We start from the raw sequence: 16,880 nt of genomic DNA, 5'->3' as shown, positions 1-16,880 counted from the left end.
ATTGAGAAGAGATGTATTAACAATAGAGATGTTGTGTTCAGAGAAAATAAAATGTTTATCATGTCAGAGCAAAAATCTACATCTATGTCTAAGAACAGCAACACAAGGTTTGAGGTGGAGCCTCAGAATGATCAAGGAGCTTCTACTTCTTCACAAAATTTAGAAGTTGAAAGTGATGATACTGCTGAGACAAGTGAACTTGCGTCAAGTGAACAAGTAGAGACACGTGGATATTTAAAAAATTATTCCTTAGCAAGGGACAAAACTAGGAGAACCATTGTGTCCCCTGCAAGATATCTACAATCTGACTTTGCTAGTGTTGCTTTGAGTGCTGCCATTTCATTAAGCAACAATGAACCCACCAATTTTGAGGAACCAACTAACAGCCCTGATACTAGACAGTGGATTGAGGCAATGAGTGATGAAATGAGGTCTCTCAACCTAAATGATACCTGAAAACTAGTACTTTTGCCTAAAAGGTACAAACCTATTTCATGTAAGTGGATATATAAGTTCAAAGAAGAAATTCCAGGGGTGCAAAAGTCTAGATTCAAGGCAAGACTTGTTGCAAAAGGGTTCACACAAAAGGAAGGGATTGACTACACAAAGTTCTTTTCTCCTATTGTGAAACATACGTCCATTAGACTACTACTCTCCTTAGTTGTTCAAAAGGACTTGGAGTTAGACCAATTGGATGTGAAGACAGCTTTCTTATATGGATTGTTGAATGAAACCATTTACATGAAGCAACCTCAAGGGTATGTGAAGAAAGGAGAAGAAGACTTGATGTGTCTATTAAATGAATCAATTTATGGTCTCAAGCAGTCATCAAGGTGTTGGTATGACAGATTTGATGAGGTGATCTCTAAAATGGGATTCAAGAGAAGCTCCTATGATTGGTGTGTGTATACCAACTCTAAAAGATTCAAAGAACCAGTATATCTACTCCTTTATCTAGATGATATATTGTTGGCTAGAAAAACCAAAGAAGAGTTGGGGCAAGTCAAGGGTATGTTATTGGCTAGAAAAACTAAAGAAAGAGTTTAACATGAAAGATCTAGGGGAATCTAGAAGGATTCTTGGCATTGAAATTGACAGACACGGAAAGCAAGAAAGATTGTATGTGAGCAAGCTAAATAGTGTGGAAAAATACTTCAGAGGTTCAAAATGGATGGTGTTAAGCCTATTGGCACTCCACTTGCACCTCATTTTAAATCTCAGCTGCAAACAGTCCTAAAAGTACTAACGAGGATCACATTAACCATATGAAGGTTGTTCCCTATTCACAGATAGTGGGGTCTTTGATGTATTTAATGACATCGGCTAGAACAGAATTGTCCTATGCTACAAGTTTATTTAGTAGATATATGGCTAACCCTAGTAAACAACATTGGGAAGCAGTTAAATGGATACTAAGGTATCTTTGTTCATCAAAGAAAGCACGAATCTTATACAGACAGAATGACCCATCCAATGATGAAATGTATGGTTATGTTGATGCTGATTATGTAGGGGATCTGGATAGGAAGCGCTCACTATCTGGAATTGTTTTCCTATGTGAAAACAATCTAATAAGTTGGAAGGCAAGTTTACAAACTGTTGTGGCCCTTTTCACAATAGAAATTGAGTTTATAGCTCTATCTGAGGTTGTCAAAGAAAGTTTGTGGCTGAAGGGATTACTAAACAATTTCAGCATTACACAAAAAAAAGTGAGAATATATTGTGACAACCAGAGCACAATCTATTTGTCTAAAAACCAACAGTTTCACAGCAGAACCAAGCACATTGACATGAAGTACCACTTTATCAGACAGGAGATTGAGAAAGGGAAAGTTGAGGTAGTAAAGATACATACCTCAGACTTTGCAGGTGATATGTTAACCAAGACAGTTCCTTAAAGCAAGCGTGGTCGTTACTTGGACCTCCTTGGGTTTGAGTTACCTAAAAAAGATTAGCTAAGATCAGCTCAACAAGAGAAAAGGGAAAGGTACTCTGGATGTTTACAAAGGTGGAGATTGTTACAGAAAGAACTGAGACAAAAGAAGTTGCAGTAAGTTGATTGTTGTCATCTCTTTCTGTTTTGTCTGTTGTAACCACCAAAGCTTCTTCATTGAAAATGAGCGCCTGTATAAAAAGAAAACAAATGAGAGAATAATGAGAATGAGAGAGAGCAAGGCATTCATTATGTAAAGAAGTTTAAAGAATAAGTAATAAAAGAGACCCTCCCGATTTGCACAGTGGACGTAGGCCTTTGGTAACCACTTAAATACTTGTGTTATTTCTTTCTTTCTCTACGATCATCTAGCTTTTACTTAAATATCGTATACACGATCGTTTAGTTCCTCTTAAATCGTTTACACAATCGTCTAGCTCCGCGTTGCATCGTCTATACGATCGTCTAGTTCCTCAGTTGTCGTCTATACGATCGTTTAGTTCTATTCAACTATCGCCTACACAATCGTCTAGTGCTTTTTTATATCGTTTACATAATTGAACTATCGTCTAGTCCCTCAAAGCTTCGTCTACACGATTGAGCTGCATTCAAGTAAACGATTGAAGAGTTTTGAAGCTTAAAGTATACAGTCTTCCCTGTGCCTTAAAGAGAAGTTAACCATTAATGCTGAGTAGTTTGGGCCTGCTAATAAGGAAATCATAGTTATCTGGGGCAACAATTGTACTATTAAATATAATAGACTTCGATATATATAACGTTGAAGAAATTCAAGCAAATAACTTTTCGATTGAGAATGTACATCTCAACCGATTAAACTATACTTAACTTTAATAAGACGTTTTAAAATTATTTCATCTTTATTTATTATAAGTACAACGTATGTGGATGAAAGAGAACAAGTGATTAAACATAACAAAGGGAGAGGGTAGTTGGAAGAGTTAAATTTACGATTTAAGTTAGTTGAAGAGAAAGTTTCAAGAGATGGCCTATAAATAAAGTTGGGGAAGAGAAGGGTTATTGTGTGTGTTTGTGTGGGTGGAAATAAATGAAATGGAAAGTGGCAAAAGAGAAGAAAGATTGAAGATAGGGATTTCTACATAAAAGGCCTAAAGAATAGGCACATATTACGTTAATATTTTGAACATTTCATTTTTTTACACACAAAAAAAAAAAAAAAAAAAAAAAAACTTCTTGGTCTCCCTATTTTCACTAATATCAATGGCTATCTACAATTTAGTCCTCACCTCGTTATATATATATTTATATATTTATTTATCTCTCCTTCATGCATACTCTCTCTCCCCATGCATACTCTTTCATGTATATTCTTTCTCCCTCATGCATATTCTCTCTCCCCTATGCATATATTCTCTCTCCCCAATAATATATTTCATATATTCTCTCCCCCATAATCCACACTCATTTCTTCCTCTTCCTTCTCTTTTTTCCTTCTGGCGGTGTGAGTTGCAAGTGGTAGACGACGGCGTGAGACAAATTGATGACTCAACACGAGATGACACGAACAACTTGGGATGAATCGATGGCGCAGACGGCATGGGACGAATCGCCGGTGACGAGTTGAGCAGATTCAATCGATGGCATGGCGAGCAAGCAAATCCGATCGACGACGACGGGGAGAGAGATCCGTGACGGCCATGGCTGAAGAAGAAGAAGAGATGAAGATGGAGTGTTATGTATTATAAACCCTCATATAAAGATAAACTTTATTTTTTTCCTATTTTTATATATACAATGATATATATGTATTTTTTAGCTTTTGTAGGAAATTTGATATATATTGTGGTATATATATTCGTTTATTTGATATAAACGAGTGTTTTTTTTTATTTAAACTTATTGTATTATGATATATATACTGTGGTGTAAATGAACTCTATGAAGATTTATATACTATGGTATATTTCATATATTGGTTAGAATATTTTCAAATACCTAACAAAATGTTCTAAGGTATATTTAAAATAACCATTAATCCGTTAAAAAAAATCAATAAATTGATATGTGAAACCAACGTAAATAGAAAATAAAATTTCATTAAATACATTTTCTTTCCAAATTGGAAAATAGAAAAAAAATTAAAATAAATGCATTTTCTCTCTCCAATTGATAAATGAGAAAAACTATATTGAATGCATTTTCTCTCTTTATAATAAATGTATTTTTTTCTCTCTATCATTAAAGTAGCTTCAAAATATGAAAAATAATATATAAAACGAATATAAATAAATATAAAAAATGATAAAATTATCCAAAAATAATACTAAAAGACCTTTTTGAAAAAAATCAAATATAAAAATATTTATGAAAATATATGAGCAAAAATAGGCTTAAGTAAAAATACCTCGAAGATGATAGATATTATGCCATGGATTTAGAACCAACGAAGTTTTCTTAGAAAGCAACTCAGCAAATGGGATCCTTCCGTTTTGGCTCATTTTGACATTGTATATTATACTATATATCATCTTCTAACCTCTCAAACCCTTTCAATATATATATATATATATATATATATTGCTTTATAGATTTTGATAAATTACTATAAATTAGTATTTCTATTTAGATGTGACATGTATTAGATTCTATTTGAAGAAAATATCTCATCTTTCTTTGTCTTAGTACATAACTTAATTTGTGGGTTAAATTGATAGTTTTTTCTGTCTCCTTCTCGAAAGCAATTTTTGTGAAAATTTTCAATTTTTTTAAGATTTAGGGTTAGGTATGAAACATCATCTTTATTTTGAGGCCTAGTGTATTAATTTTCTATTTTTTAAAAAACTTTGTTTGAGACTTTGAGTATGTTGTTTCTCTCTTTTTTTCTTCTTTTTCCTTTTTTTTTTTTATAATATATGAATTAGAAAAATAATATTTCTGAGTACAAGTTTTATATCAGTCGAGTGTACTCATTTTCTAAATCTGACGGTTGACTCTCTATTTGAGAGAGTGTGTATATATATTTGTTTATATATTTGATTCTTTTGGCTAGGTCCATTGTTAGGATCATTATTCATTTATGTGGTAAGCTTATTATTTAGTTCATCATAATCTTTTTAATTTAATTTTAAGAAACAATCAATTTTATATCTGTTCAATTTCAGCATCATGATGAAAATATAAATTTTAGCTAAAGCAAGCAGTTAATGGTATATAATAATTAGAGTAATTGTTTTAAATGGTAAAATGGTTGGAAATGTTTTTAAGGGAAGCAAAATGTCACTGTCTATCGGTGATAGACTGCGATAGATATCTACTAGTGGGCGATAGACTGCAATAGATATTTTACTATATTTATAAATATTTTGGTTCATTTTATTATATTTGAAAACAGTCCTAATAATTATTATTAATTGTATATTTAAACAGGATTTTCCAGATGGCATATTTCCAGCAGAGGAAAGTCAGAGATTGAAGGATATTTTCCAACTCCTTATTTTGAATGGTTTCAATTTAATATAATTAAATTAAATTTTTTTAAATATTTCAATATATATATATAAAAAGACAGAAAATGATATATATTTGACTTAAAACCTGACAGGATTTCACACAACACACAAACTTGGAACAATGCAGATTTTTCTCAGGTAGGTTTATTTAATTTTTTTTTATTGAGATTTGAACTTTCGACTTCAATAGAATGAATAATATGGGAATTATTATATTCATTTTAACTTTTAATTTCTAAAATTGAAAAGATATTTAGAATATAGTTCATAAGTAGGATTAAGATGAATATAATTAAAAAGGAAGAAGAAGTTCTTCGATAAATATGAAAAGTAAAAAAAATTGAAAGATAGAATTACTTGATAAATGTATAAATTTCAATAGTTCTTACGATTGAAGTCGGGTTGTTTACATCAACTTAAGAAATTAGTGGCCAAACGGCCCTATAGTGATAGAAAAGGTAATTGAAAGATTATAATAAACTTTACTAAATTATTTTTGAACAATCAAGTCAGTAGAATTTGGGTAACAAGAAAAATGTCAACGTGAGATTAGCTAAACGGTAATTGACATAACTTTCTTTTCTTGAGATTGAAAACCCGAACTCTCATTGTCACAATTATTGTACTAAAAGAAAAAAGTAATAAGAAAACTTGTCTGATAAGACTATGTCAAAATTTATTAAAATTTGAGAGACTAGTCGACATGAAAATGATATTAACCATCATTAGTTTAGTATTATCTACCTTTTTAAAGGTCATAAATCACCATCCATAAAACCCCTAAAATTTAGATATCGAATTAGAAATTAGAATCATTAGATAATTAACACCTTCGTAAATAAATTATAAATGCATTTTAAGGGTTTATTTTATTACTATTATTATTAGTTCTATTTTAAAGTTTATATAAGGTGGACTAATTAAAATTTTAATCTTTATTCAGGGCGCCGCATTGTCAGCACTCTGGTTGGGTTACCAAGTACAGGCACAGATTATTAATATAAGTAATAAAAAAAAATTATTTCAAATAATAAAATTGTTGAAAATATTTACAAGATATAGAGAAATTTTAGAATTATCAATTATAGACGTTGATAGACATTGATTGACTTCTATCAGTGTCTATCAATGTCAGTGATAGCACTAGTGGAAGTCTATCAACGTATATCATTGATAGTTTTAAATTTTTACTATATTTTGTAAATATTTTGATTTATTTTTCTATATTTGAAAACATCCGTAAAAAATAGGGTTGCTTTTAAATAAAGAAAAATGCTAAAAGTATTTTCAAAAATAGTAAAATTTCACTGTCCAATGATGCCGATAGATTTTGATAGATATTAATAAATATCTATTAGTATCCATAATTAATAAATAGTAACATTTTGCTATATTTGAAAATATTTTAAACAATTTACTATTTAAAATAATTACCCTAAAAAATAGATTAAATTATTAAAAAAACTTTGAAAAATAGTTCAAAAATACCATTCTCGTTAGTTTTGGATGGAAACCATTTAAAGTTTTGTTTCAAAAATATTTCTCAAAAGTTCCAAAAATATACTTAAACTAAAAAAAAAAAAATCAAAAATATCATAAAGAGGGTATTGGAGGAGTGAGGAGAGAAAAAAGGAGAAAACAAAGAAGTAAGACGATTTTTTTTCGCATTTTTAAATTTTTTTAAAGTTTAAGGGTATTTTTTAAACGTTCAAAATTTAAAGGTATTTTTGACACAAAAAAATAACACTTTGATCTAAAACTAACGGTAAAGATACTTTTAACTCATTTTAGGAGTTTAAGGATATTTTTAAAATTTTTGAAAATTCAAAAATATTTTTATACAAAATATAAAATGTAAAGATATTTTGTATAATTTAATCTAAAAAAATGTTGCAAAAGTTGTAATTATAACGATGATATTAGAAAATGTAAGTCAAGTGAATGATTGCAAAGTCAAATAAGTTGTACATCAATGATGGTTTTACATATTGATAACTTTTGCTGAATTCAACCAAAATCGATGACATTTTTTATTAAAAAAATAGAAAATTTATTTTAAATAATAAAATTGCTAAAACTATTTACATATAGCAGCAAAATATAAAAAAAAAACAACTATAATAGTCTATCATGATCTATCGTGTATAGACGATAAAATTTTGCTATATTTTTAAATACGTTGGTTTTTTTTTCTATATTTAAAAACAGTCTAAAAAATAATACATTATTTACAATTACTTCGCATATCATATTTGTAGAAATTACCTTTACGAAAATTGCATGTATACAAATTAGGGGTGGAAACGGTTCGATTCGATTCGGTTTGGTTTGGTGGTCAAACCAAACCGAACCGAATTTCTAATATGTGAAACCGAACCGAACCACATATTCGGTTATGCGGTTCGGTTCAATTTCAAATTCGATTTTTGGTATTTTTAAAAAATCTATATAATATTTTTTAATTAAAAAACGGTTCGATTCGGTTCAGTTTTAAATTCGGTTTTGTTCTTTAAATTAAAAACGGTTCAGTATTAAACTCGATTCTACTCTTTTTTTAATATATATATATATATATATATATATATATATTAGTTAAAAACGGTTCAGTTTAGTTTCAAATTCGGTTTTTGAAATTGAAACCGAACTTAACCGAATTAATTCGATTTCAAAATTTTTTCAAACTGGACCGAACTGCATTTTTCAGTTTCACTGAGTTTTCAATTCAGTTCGATTCAGTTTTTAGTAACGGCTCAGTTTTTACAATTTGAATGGCCATCCCTAATACAAATATTTAAAAATCAACCCAAAATTTACTAGTTCAAATACCGAAGAAAAAATGGACCAATTAAAAACGTGGCATAATATTTCATACTATTAAAATAAGAGTAATGGTTTTAAACATAGAAATACTACTGAAAATATTTCAAATATAAAAAAATGTCACTGGCTATTAATATCTATCATTGATAGATGATGACGAACAGAAATGTACGTTATTATAGGCCTTTTATTTAGAATTATGAAGGCTGAGAAGAATATGCGGCGATTATTCTAAGAATTCATGAGAAAGTAAGCTTGCGTCGATCAGCTATGAAAATCTCGGTTAACCTACTATTATGCGTTATTTTGCGCCCAATTATCTATTTTTGTAGCTAATGCAGGAATCGATCGCGTGCGGTAAATCTCACCATCGCGGAGGCGATCGCATATGTTTGACGCATGGATGTTGCGACCATCAACCGCATGCGCCCATCGCATAGAGGTTGCGGCTACAGAGTAATAACCATAATAGAGGGATGTACGCAAGGGTGGTGGAATGTGATGATACTTCAGAAACCAGGTATGAACGCATACCTTGGGAGTATCAAAAGGTGATGTTGACATTTCACCTACCACGCCGTTAGTAGCAAAGATTTAGAGCAGGTCCATCACGTCGTTAGCTGCAGAATTTCAAAGAAGGACCATTAATGTTGTCGGCGATCAAGCTCTATAAATAGAAGCCTTAGAGCACAACTTGAAATCATCCAAGCTTCTGCCTTAGGGCAAATCCTTGTGATCCAGATGAAAGCGTGAGAAGATAGTCTTGAGAGTTCTTCATTCCTACTACCATTCTGAATGACGACCAGAGCCCTACCGGAGTTAGATCTCAAGAGAGACTACTCCACCGCCCATTTATGGCACCACCGACAACCTTGACACACATTTGATGGAAACAAAACATTGTCCATCTGGCCCTCCATATCTCTTCTATCTATGTATTGTATTACATTGTGGCTTAAGAAAGTAATACATTTTGTGATCAATGCATTTCTCTACTTCTTTCGATTTCAACTACATTTACCACTTCTTATCACCCTTTACTTTCATTGCAACAACTAAGTAAGATTGCTAGAGTATCGCATACTTAATCATGCGGTATAGACATATGAAGCATGTAGCAAACCACCGAGAGGTGTGCGTTGTGCGGGTATTGTGAGAAAATCTTATTTACTTAGTGTTAGGTTGTAGTAACACTTGTCTATGAGCTAATCAGCAGTGACTAACTGCCCGAGAGGGTAAGTAGTTGAACGCATTAAGCAAAGTAAGCAGTGTTCCTAGAGATAGGAATAATCTTATGACAACCATGCTTTATGTGATTATTTTGTCTTATGAGCGCATCATTCATCAATTAGGCATACTTGAGAAAGTAGTCTAAAAACCAAATCTTAGACGCATATTGCATATCCCTTAGTCCAACGCATGACCAACGACGCATGGAGAATGAATGATAAACACATATTTTTTTACTCCATTCATCATGCACCAAGTTTTTGGCGCCGTTGTCGGGAACTTGGCAGCTAATAGTTTGTTGAGTTTTGTGTTTTCGCAGGAAACCTTTTTACCTTGGGAGTATTATAGCTTGTGCGATCAAGTTGCAACAATATTTAAAGTGTAGGCAATGCGCCAAAAGCCAATATTGACCCCAAGATAGAAAGGCAATCAGTCGCATGAGCTGAAAGCAGTTATCAGCGCGTAGCAACCAGCATGCGCGCAACAATTGTCGGAAGTGCCAATGGTCAGGGCGAGCCTCTTGACCCAAGCAGTTGAGATTAATCTCCTGCATGAAAAAACTCCTTGCGGTGGCATCACTCTAATTTTTCCAAGGACGTCTTCTACTCTATCTTTATCCTGTTTTTCTAGTTTAGTTTATTTTTATTATTATTTTGGATATGCGGCTACTTTCTTGGATGTGGTGCACTCGCTCCTTGTAAGTGCGACAATAATTCTCCTCGGTGTGTAGTTACAAAGGAAGAATCCTCTCCATCATTCAACGCATGGCTTTGACCGCATGAATTCTAAAGCATGGTCGTAAGTGTTATTCTACTCTAAGGTTCTTTTCTTGTTATCTTGTACGCAATATCCTTTTGAAATTCTCTTTTGACCGATTTCCTACCTTTGCGTTGATAAATTAGCATCTATGAAGGTACTTATAATTCACTACATCTGCTAATTAAAAATCGTGAGGCTCACCTCACTTTTAATAGCTTCTTCAAGGTTTGACAGTCTAAGTTTTGTTGTGTGTAAACCTCTGCTCAAATATTTGTTACCGCAATCCTGATGAGTTTGTCTTTAGCTTTACGACGAGAGCGCTGCTGATCTCTAAGTTTGGGGTTGGCAGTGGTCCCGGAAAATGCGTTCATTACATTGTGATGCTTCCTTTGGGAAAAAAAAGAGAGAGAGAAGTTCGATAATAAAAACTCCACTGTCAACGCAAAGGGGAAACTCAAGCTGATAAGAGTTAAGTTGTGAAAGGCACTTACCCGTAGTTGGATACTTTTCATGACACCTATGCAGGTAAGCTAAAACGAAAGTAAGTGGCCAAGATCAATGCATGAGAGCAACTCCTCTGTCTAGCGCAAATTTAAGCCAAGACAAGAGTTGAGTTGAATATGGCACGCAACCGAAGTTGGCTGTTCGCATGACACTCGTGGGGGCAAGCCAAAACGAAGAGCGTAACTAAGTTCAACACCTCATTCTAATAATAAATCGCAAAGCTTTGAATAGTTTTAAACGAGCGCATTGTTAAAAGCTAAAAGTTACGGGAAATGGGTAAGAAGTTTTTGAGCCAAGGCTTACCTAATTTAAGCTTAAAAAATATCTCTTTAAAGAAGTAGCCGAAGTTAAGAAAAGCGTTGCAGCCAAGGTTAGAGGTATGAGTAAATTATATTCGGAGAGGCTTACCTAATTTAAGCTTAAAAAGATCTCCTTGAAGAAAAGCTCGAAGGTGAATTATGAATTTCTTAAGTATAAGGCATGCTTGAGAACAAGCATGATTCTAAGTTTGGGGGTGTGATGACGGGCAGAAATGTACATTATTATAGGCCTTTTATTTAGGATTATGAAGGTTGATAAGAAGAATATGCGACAATTATTCTAAGAATTCATGAGAAAGTAAGCTTGCGTCAATCAGCTATGAAAATTTCGACTAACCCACTATTATGCATTATTTTACGTCCAATTGACTATTTTTGTAGCTAACGCAGGAATCGATCGCATGCGGTAAATCTCACCATCGCGGAGTGATCGCATATGTTCGACGCATGGATGTTGCGGCCATCAACCGCATGCGTCCATCGCATAGAGGTTGCGGCTACAAAGTAATAATCATAATAGAGGGATGAACGCAAGGGTGGTGGAATGCAATGATACTTCAGAAACCAGGCATGAACGCATACCTTGGGAGTATCAAAAGGTGATGTTGACATTTCACCTACCACACCGTTAGTAGCAGAGATTCAGAGCAGGTTCATCATGCCGTTAACTGCAAAATTTCAAAGAAGGACCATTAATGTTGTCGGCGATCGAGCTCTATAAATAGAAGCCTTATAGCACAACTTGAAATCATCCGAGCTTCTGCCTTAGAGTAGATCCTTATGATCCGGAAGAAAGCGTAAGAAGATAGTCTTGAGAGTTCTTCATTCCTACTACCATTCCGAGTGACGACCGGAGCCCTGTCGGAGTTAGATCTCAAGAGAGACTATCCCACCGCCCATCCATGGAACCACCGGAAGCCTTGACACACATTTGATGGAAGCAAGATATTGCCCATCTGGCCCTCCATATCTCTTCTATCTCTATATTGTATTACATTGTGGCTTAAGAGAGTAATACATTTTGTGATCAATGCATTTCTCTACTTTCTTCGATTCCATCTTTAGTTACCTCTTTTTATCACTCTTTACTTTCATTGCAACAACTAAGTAAGATTGTTAGAGTATCGCATACTTAATAATGAGGTATAGATATATGAAGCATGTAGCAAACCACCGAGAGGTGTGCGTTGCGCGGGTATTATGAGAAAATCCTATTTACTTAGTGTTAAGCTATAGTAACGCTTGTCTATGAGTTAATCAGCAGCAACTAACTGTCCGAGAGGGTAAGTAGTTGAACACATTAAGCAAAGTAAGCAGTGTTCCTAGAGATAGGAATAATCTTATGACAACCATGCTTTATGTGATTACTTTGTCTTATGAGCGCATCATTCATTAATTAGGCATACTTGAGAGAGTAGTCTAAAAACCAAATCTAGGCTCGAGAGATTCATATTGGAATGCATAAGCAAGCATAGAAGCTTAGAATAAGTTCTATTTGCTATTACACAGCGTATGCCCCCTATTGATACGATATGAAAGCATGCGGTCACATCGCATACGTCCAGAAGTAGGATACGGTGGTATGCGGTCATCTCGTTTATGTGTGGGAGCAGTGAGTGAGAATAGAGACTTCGACATAAGTCCTCTCGACACTATTGCATATGCATCGCATGCATCTTCGTCAAATGTGTATAGCACAATCGCATAGCTTGCGTTGGCTGGGGTTACCCTTGCGATCAAGCTTATTGATGCGGTGAATTCATCTCCGCCATTTTATTTATTTTCACATGCATCTTATTACACGTGAACAGTTATCATGTCTCTATCTCTCATAGTCATACTTCCATTGCTTAATCTGTTTAGTTAGGAGTAGGAGTAGCATATAGCCCCTAACTTCAATATTCTTTTATCCTTCGTCGCAACACATTACTCCATAACATTTAGGTACAAGTCCCTGAGTTCGACCTCGGATCACCCCGAGAAACTTGCAATCTTGTTATACTTGACGAGAGAGCAAGAAAACTTGTGGCAGGAATGCGCGGGTATTGCATAAATTCTTAGACGCATATTGCATATCCCTTAGTCCATCGCATGACCAACGACACATGGAGAACGAACGATAAACACATATTTATTTACTCCATTCATCATGCACCAATAGACAATGACATCTTACTAATGGAATTGGTTAAGGTTCGTGAGCATAAACGAGGATTGGGCCCAATTCATAATTTTTACAAAACTCACAATTTTACAGAAAACATATAAAAATATTATGCATTCAAGTAAAAATTACAACATGCTAAAAATAAATGGCAAATAGAATCAGGCTTTCAAGAAAACACTTACATTTGAATAACATTTTCTTCACGTTTTTCCTCAACAAGAATGGTCACGAATAAAACGATCTCCAAATGGCCATCGCCACGAAAATTACCTTTGTATTCTCTAATATGAGAACCGCAGGAGTTTTGTGGGCTCTGTGATTCTTGGGGAGGGAAAGAAGAATTGAGAGAGGAGAAGAGATTGGGGAAAGATTTCTCATAATTGTTCTATGTCTCTTCTCCCAAATGAAAAAGATCAAACTATCCCAACCACTCATTCGCAATACATGAGTTGAGAGAGATAATAGAGGAAGTTATTTCCCTCCCTAAACAAAATTCAAAAATTAAAATTAAATTAATTTTAATTTTAATTAATTAACATATATATATATACACACACACACATATATATATATAATAACCAACTTATTATATGTGTATATATATGTATATAACTATATGTTATATCATACGTAACATATAACTATGGTTTAATATTGTATCACATATAATATAACTTATAGTTTTACTTCTCTTATCAATCGTATTTAATATAAATTTCATTTATATTAAATTTTATTATATGAATCCAATTTATATAATTAATATTTAAACCATATTCAAATATTTATTTTCTCCTAAATAAGCTTTATATTATAATGTATCAAATACATTATAGTAATTATATCATATATGATTAAATTTAATTAATTATATCACATATAATTAATTCTCTCAATCAATTTGAACAATTCAAATTAATCCAAAATTGATTCTCATTTAATCCCTGTTGAGCAACAGAGGGGACCTCGTGGACTTGTAGCTTGAAGCTTTAATGGTACTTGAATAATTATTTAAACTCCTTTAATTAAACTATTCAACATCCATTAACTTTCGGACGCTCCACTAAAGACCAACAGTTGTACTCTTTGTACTATAAATATATTTCTGTGTCCATTGGATAAAACCAATCAACAGTGCGATGGCTTTTAACAAATTGCTCGTAAGTACAACTAAGTCAAAATTACTATTTTGTCCCTATAATTACATCTAATTCCTTAAGTACCACTGATCCCTCTAATGAATAATAATTCATAGTCCAACTATTACCAACCCCTTTCTGCCTAGGAGGGGGTGTGGCGCCACATTCTTCAAGCCCTAAAATCAGCCCTTAAGAGAGCAATTTATCTACTTACCCCAACCTCGGGGAATTAGTGAATTATGTCTTGTGTAGTTGTGTTTCCAGCTCCCCAATCAGACGAATCCTCAAAATGGTAGGCTTGTTGAGTCATCGATCTAGCGACTCTCACCCATACAAATCAAAGATCACCTTCATAGGCAGGAGTTCACAACGCACTCAGGATTCAGTTCATGTCACCTATGATCATCCTAGTGAAATGTAAGTCTCTATTATGAATGGCGTTATATAATGAAACTAGTCATTTCATGGTTCAGTCTTATACAAACTCCTTTATATAGAACAACTCGCTCACATGTCTCCATATGAATGATCAGGATCAGTTCATTTGTAGCACTTTATAACAATTGTAACACCTATAAAGTGAGCATACTCGTAGTGTGACCAGGATAAGGTATCTAACCTTATCCATCTACTACAGACCATTTAGACTATCACTTAAACATGTGCCACCTGTATATCCCTACATACATGTTTAAGCTACAAAAGATAACATTGGATGTTAATTTATTAGTTTGTGGGTTTAATTATACTAAATGTCAAATAAAACATTTCTTATTTTATTAAATAAATAAAATATTTGTACAATATGATTACAAACTACAATAGCCTACGAGATTTAGGACACAATCCCAACACTTATTATATCTGTAAATAAGTTGACGCATTTTGTTGTATTTGAAAACAACCCTAAAAATAATGAAATATGATAGCAACAACTATATTAGTTGTAAATATATGATAAGTTATACGAAATACGTCTCAACTTTGAGGTTTGTTTCAATTAAATCCTTTTGAAAATTTTCATTCTACCATTGAACTTTAAAATTTTATTCTAAAAGACATCCTTAACTTTATGTATATATATATAGATAGATATAGATATATATTCATTAGAGGGTTTTCAAAAATAGAAAAATAAATAAAGCTATTTATACAAAATAGATCTTTTTTTATTGAGACTGATAGACATTGATAGATGATAGAGATAGATAGAAATCTATCAATGTCTATCAGTGATAGAAATTGATAAAAGCCTATCACTAATAGACATGATAGACGCTGATAGAAGTCTATCAATGTGTCTCTTTTTTTTTTTTTTTTGCTATTTTTGTAAATAGTTTGACATTTAGTCTATTTGAGAAAATTTATCTTGAAATAAAGAATGAAGATTGTTATGGTAATTAAAGTATAAATATTTAAAAAAAAAACTATATAGAAGATTAAAATTGTGGTTGCCATTTATTTTCTTCCCTTAAAAAAAATATCATTAAAAACCGTTTACACTCACAATTTTTACATATTATTGACAAAACAGGGAAAGGTGTTGAAGGAGCATCCCCCAATCAAACTATTTGTGTCAATATGAGGAACAAAATTCAAAGATGAGAGCATATGTGAAGTTGCCTACAAACACAAAATAAAGGTCAAATCTGTTCACTTGATAGGTGAAAAGGATTGGTTGAAACTTCCTTCTGAAGACCTTGCTTCTGCCTTCCATGACCCTCTAATCATAATGCATCCTCAAGGCCAATACCGTTCCTAGACTAGGTCATTTCTCCGCATTTTTCAAGATTCAAATTTTTTACCTTGAGAATATATATCTTTATTAATTGAGCTATATACTAATCAAACAAACAAGATTGATGAAATTATTTTGTTTTGTTATAGAAGAAGCAGCCACTAAAGAGCTCCAATGTTGGGTTGATGCAATTCTATCTAATCGTGATCATAATGAAGATGGAGAAGCGAAGGAAGTAGATGATATAATTGAAAATCGAGTCTCGAAAGATCACAAAAGAACGTTGGATGTCTTGAATTTGTTTGTTGGCACTTCAAACAACCAAATACGGGATATGACCCTAGGATTTAGAGTAGTGCACTATATAAACTTTTTAACCCTTAGAAACGTTGTTTTGATATATTCCAAAAACATCCTCTTTAATAATACTGTTCTCCTTCTACCTGTTGACGTAGCTAACACACCATTAGTGAACCACGCATATCCGTGTATTGATATTTTTTATGTTTTTTATATTCTTTAATTAACGATTTCATGATAAGGAGAATAAATGCATCAATATTTAATTTTATAACATGAGTTGATAGTGCAATGCATGATTAGCTGACATATTTGCAAGTAGATAAACAATAAATGATATAATTTAAACGACGTAATTATTTCTTAGTAGAAATGGAGCATGAAGATTTAAATCTCAAACTTCATTGAAAGTAATACATGTGAATTAAAACAAATCTTTAGAACTGAAACATTGAAATATGACCAAATAGATTATAAATGTA

The 16,880-nt window shown here is 32.7% G+C and overlaps 1 pseudogene; it reads left to right on the top strand.

Moving 5' to 3' along the window:
* The first annotated feature begins 3,004 nt into the window (after window positions 1–3,004).
* On the top strand, window positions 3,005–16,568 carry LOC150032926 (uncharacterized; annotated as a pseudogene).
* The last annotated feature ends 312 nt before the right edge of the window (window positions 16,569–16,880 follow it).

Source organism: Benincasa hispida, chromosome 11, assembly GCF_027475165.1.
Source record: "Benincasa hispida cultivar pf3 chromosome 11, pf3_genome.v1.1, whole genome shotgun sequence".
Classification (NCBI taxonomy): domain Eukaryota; kingdom Viridiplantae; phylum Streptophyta; class Magnoliopsida; order Cucurbitales; family Cucurbitaceae; genus Benincasa; species Benincasa hispida.
Note: the sequence above shows the minus strand (reverse complement) of the source record. Positions and strands in the feature narration are given on the sequence as shown.